General features: G+C 40.6%; 1 pseudogene; it reads left to right on the top strand.

Moving 5' to 3' along the window:
• The first annotated feature begins 1,387 nt into the window (after nucleotides 1–1,387).
• Nucleotides 1,388–4,408, top strand: LOC136452272 (uncharacterized; annotated as a pseudogene).
• The last annotated feature ends 464 nt before the right edge of the window (nucleotides 4,409–4,872 follow it).

Raw genomic sequence — 4,872 nt, 5'->3', positions numbered from 1 at the left:
CGGACTCTGGGGCACGTCTGGTCCCTAGTGACCTAATGCGTCTAGTCCTTAAAAATCGTCTCTAGACCCTTACTGGAACGATCGGACCCGGAGTGGCGCTGTGTGAGGTGTGTCGAAGCACTGTGTTTGGTCGTTATTTGAGTCAAGCCAACTGTTTACTTACCATTGAGATCAGGTGGCTATGCTTGTATGCAGGAGGCCACATGTCGATAGATGTGTGACCGAACACTGGCGCGGTGCGTCCAGTCAACTTGACCAACGCGTCCGGTCAGCGCGCAGAACCCCCTCCTTGACCCAAACGGCTCTATTCATTTGAGGGGGTCTATAAATAGTGTTTAGCTGGCTTGGGGCTCACTCTTGGCACTTTGACATACTTGACATCCTTGTGAGCCTAAGCAAACACCTCCCACTCATCTCCATCATTGATTCATCATCATAGTGAGATTGGGAGTGATTCCAAGTGCATTTGCTTGAGTGATTGCATCTAGTGGCACTTGAGGATCGTTGTGGCTGTGGATTTCTTGTTTCTCTTGGTGGTTGCCACCACCTAGATGGCTTGGAGCAGCGTAGAAGCTTTGGCACATGTTGGTGATTGTTCGTGGCCGGCTCTGGTGATTGTGAGGGGTCTTGCACCTTCCTCGGCGAAGAGCCGCAAGGTAGCTCTAGTAAATTGCTCGTGTCATTGAGTTACCTCACTTGTGGATAGGTTCTTTTGGTGTCCATTTGTTGGATGAGGTTCGTGCAACACCTCTTAACCACCAAACCACCAAGTGTTGGTTGACACAACAGGGACTAGCGTGCCGACAAGCACGTGAACCTCGGGAGAAAAATCTTGTGTCTCTTGTGTGATTGGATTTCTCCTAGTGATTGGATTGTCTACATATTGTGATTGGTTCATTCCTCGACGTGGCGGTATAATCATCATATCCCCTCCTTTACTTTCTTGCAAACTAGTTGCCAAGCTTTTTAGTGTAGTTAATCTTTGAGAGCTTGTAAGTTTGGTTAGTGTGGCTATTTAGTTAGTCTTTGAGAGCACACTAGCTTAGTGAGTAGTGACTTAGCCTTTGTGTGTACCTAGTGATCATAGCAACTAGAATTGTTGGGATAGGTGGCTTGCAACCCTTGTAGAGCTAGAGCAAAATTGTATTACGCCATTTGTTGTACTAATCAATTGTTCTAGTGCTTTGTAGAGTTTTAAAATACGCTATTCATCCCCCTCTAGCCATATTAGGACCTTTCAGTCATCTCTATGATTCTTGTGTTCTTGAGTCCACCCGAGCCACCGGAGACACGTACTCTAATACCGACTCGAACAACAATGCTTGCTGCGGTTCTGACCCCGTGACACCACCCATGATTACTCCTAGGTCAAAGTGGCTACCAAGGCATGTATCGCCATGGCGCATGCCCAGATGCCTCTAGTGGCTACTTGCCCCACGGATCCATGATGCTGATGCGGAAAATCCACCACCATGTTGATCCATCGTTGTGGCCTCCGATCCAGTTCAATGTGGATGCCAGTGCGGCCACCACCATGGCCGCCGCCGCTGCGGCCACCGCTGCCATCGCCACGGCCACCACCACCATCGCCGCGGTGGCCACCGCCATGGCGCCGCCGCTGTGGCCACCACCGGTGCCATCGTCGCCGCCGCCGCATCTCTGCACCGCAAGAAGATGCGATACCTCCAATTCCATACTGATATCTTGATTTTCGATCTATGAATATGCATCACATCCATGCCATATTTGTGCTATACACCAACCTACGACATCCATGCCTACAACCCAGTCCAACTTTATATTTCTCAAATTATCTTTTTGACATATTGTTTCCAACCTTTGTATGTCTCAAATTATTTTTTCTTAAGATTGTTTCTTTTTGTAAAATATCCATTAATTTGATGGCTATGTTTCTCCATGAATTCCATTGCTGTTTCGTAGGGAAAATGGCTCCACGGGTGCCTCGATGAACAATTGCTGAAATGGATACAAAATTTGATGAGCTTGCCTCTACTTTATCCAAGGATCCAAGGGACCAATTGACCTCTGGTATAGGTTTGTTTTATACATTTAGCACCACTATGAACAAATACATGGGGTTTGTGTTCTTGCCGAAGTGAAAAATCCTAGTTACTTGCAACTGTGTTTACTTGCATTGGTTGTGTGCTGATGGTACAATAAAAGATAGCCATTTCTGTTGTGTTTAGTTATGTAAAATTTACAAAATGACTATTTTTGTTTCTATAGGTGAAATGACAACCTACGTTCACGTGGATCTTGAACTGACAATGCACGTGATCAATTGGATTCAGATGTGACCATGGATGAAAATAATCAAATAAATGCTATAACACACAACACTGAAGGTGTTTTGCTAATCTGAGGCCTGCTTCTTTACACCATTGTTTATTTCATTGATTTAGCTAGGCTCTGTTATTCTGATCTACATTTATTTCTTCATACGACATAATAACAAGTGCTACATTTATCATGTCACGACCTGCTATACTAATATAAAATTTGATTCTTGACACTATAGATTACAAACATTACATTTAATTACCCTTGTTCTTTTCCCTAAATTAACTAGGCCCTGCTAAGAGTGGAAGAAAGTTACAATTAACAATCAACTTCGCAAGTGAAGAGCAAAAGGAAAGCATACTGATATAGAGTTCCCTAAAGAATTTGACAAAGTGTGTGAAAAATATGCTAGTTTATTTAAAAGTGAGATAATAGTTCTTGTAAGAATTGTACCACTCCAAGTGAAGAAGTGGAGGGACATGGATAAGATTCATCCTGGTACTACTACATCTATTTGGGGAAAACTAAAGGTGACCTACTTTTCATATGAAATGAATATATTTGGCATGTATAGGTTATTATTGCATTCAGTGGCTGCTTATTACAATATATCTTTGTTGTACAGCAAAAGTTTCCTGATCTTTCAGAAGAAGATAAAGATTGTGCCATGAGACAAGTAGAGAGTCAATATAATAATCGGCATTACTGTCTACTTCAAGCTTACCGAAACAACAAGCCAAGGCCACAACATGTCCTAAATTATTATAAGGAATTTGTGGCAATGGTTGATAAGGAATTTGTGGACGGATGATGATTTTCAGGTACATACAACTCATATCCTAAATAACAGTGCTACATAATTGTTAATGATACATTTATGCAATTTGTAAACTAGAAAAGGAGCAACCAAACCTCTATCAATAGAGGAAAGCAAGAGATGGGGTCCAAAGTAGGAACTAGATCAATTGCTCAAATCGCTTACGATTTGGTGAGGAAAAAAGCTACTAGGCAGATTTCCTTTTCTGCTACACATCGTTCTGAATTAGTGAATACATGCTTTTTTTATTCCAATGCAGCGAGACCCAGAAACTGGTGAATGGCCTACTGCTATGCAAGTTTGGAGGGTTACATATCAAAAGGCTGATGGGACACGGTCTATTCCAATGGGTGAAGAAATAATGGTATGAACATATTACTTCCGTTCTGATGGCGTGTTTGGGTTTCATATTTGTCAATCTGTATCCTACCTTTTGAACTAGGATTAGGTGGAAGTGGTGGATTTTTTGTATGATAAAGTATGGTAGTAGAATTTTGTATGACTCTTTCATGGTTATTATCTCTACAACATAGTTTCTGATGTATTGTTCATTTAATGAGTTGACAAGTCCGGGCACTATGACATGTTTGCAATATCTCTAATCATGAACAATATCGTTTTATTAAGCTATTTGTAAATTTCATATATTATTTAATTGGTCTATAATTTTTATTTATTAGATAACATGTTTGCAATTTTTTTAAGAGAACATTTGGATGTCACACTATCCTATAGCTAATTTGTGCTCATACTTATGATTCGTTAAATGAATGCTTTTTCCTGTTGTGTAGTATATGGGTTCTTAATTAGTTTATTTTTCATACTTTGCAGACCAAATAACATGAAACTGCTGGGATACATCAAGAAAAGATTTCTTCTGTGCCCGTGCCTATAGTGGAGCACTTCGCACTAGTTCTTGGTTGAAAGCTAAACCATTCACGTGGTGTTGGCATTCGTGCTGTAAACCGAGTGGCTGAGGAAAGAATCAGATTGCAAGGGCAAATTGAGGCTTCTGAACAGCGTGAAGTTGCAGCTCGAGCACGTGCAGATGCTGCTAAGCAACGTGCTGTGGATGCTGAGCAATGAGCACAAGCTTTGGAAGGCCAAGTTTCCATGGTGGTCGAAACAAATGCACAACTGCAAGAAGAGCAACAATCCCAAAGTGATGAGCTAAGTTCTTTGTGTCAAGCACAGAGTGGAGAAGTTGCTCGCCTAGTGAGAGAACAACTTGATCATCAAATGGCTAAATTATTTGAACGCATTGGTGCCTCGTGGCCTCCAGCATCTTAAAGTTTAAACCCATTTAGTTGAATAATAATTGTGAGACTTTAAAGTAGTGTCCACAGAGTTATTTTGAGGTTTGAGTGTTCTCAGTTTTATGTACTACTTGAGTGCCCAATTTGAATCATTGAAATAAATATTATTAGTGCAGATTTGAGATAATCATATTGCTATAATGTACATTTGTTGAGCTATTTTTGTCACTACAACAAGGATAATAATAATAACTTGGTCACCACAACATCTAATGTGTTTCACACAATTGAAACTTATCTTGTGACAAAACTTGTCCCGACAAATATTTTCCTATAGATGCCATGCTTTTTTGTGGTGAAACTATTGATACATTTTGTCTTGTCAGTTCTCACAAAAAGATAAATTTTTTATGACAAAGGTTTGCCACCATACTTTACATGTGAGGATAAGTTTGCATCACAAATGACAAGTACTTGTATTAACAAGTTACCACTTTT

Source organism: Miscanthus floridulus, chromosome 5 (genome assembly GCF_019320115.1).
Source record: "Miscanthus floridulus cultivar M001 chromosome 5, ASM1932011v1, whole genome shotgun sequence".
Taxonomy (NCBI): Eukaryota; Viridiplantae; Streptophyta; class Magnoliopsida; order Poales; family Poaceae; genus Miscanthus; species Miscanthus floridulus.
This window is presented reverse-complemented; position numbering and strand designations above follow the sequence as displayed.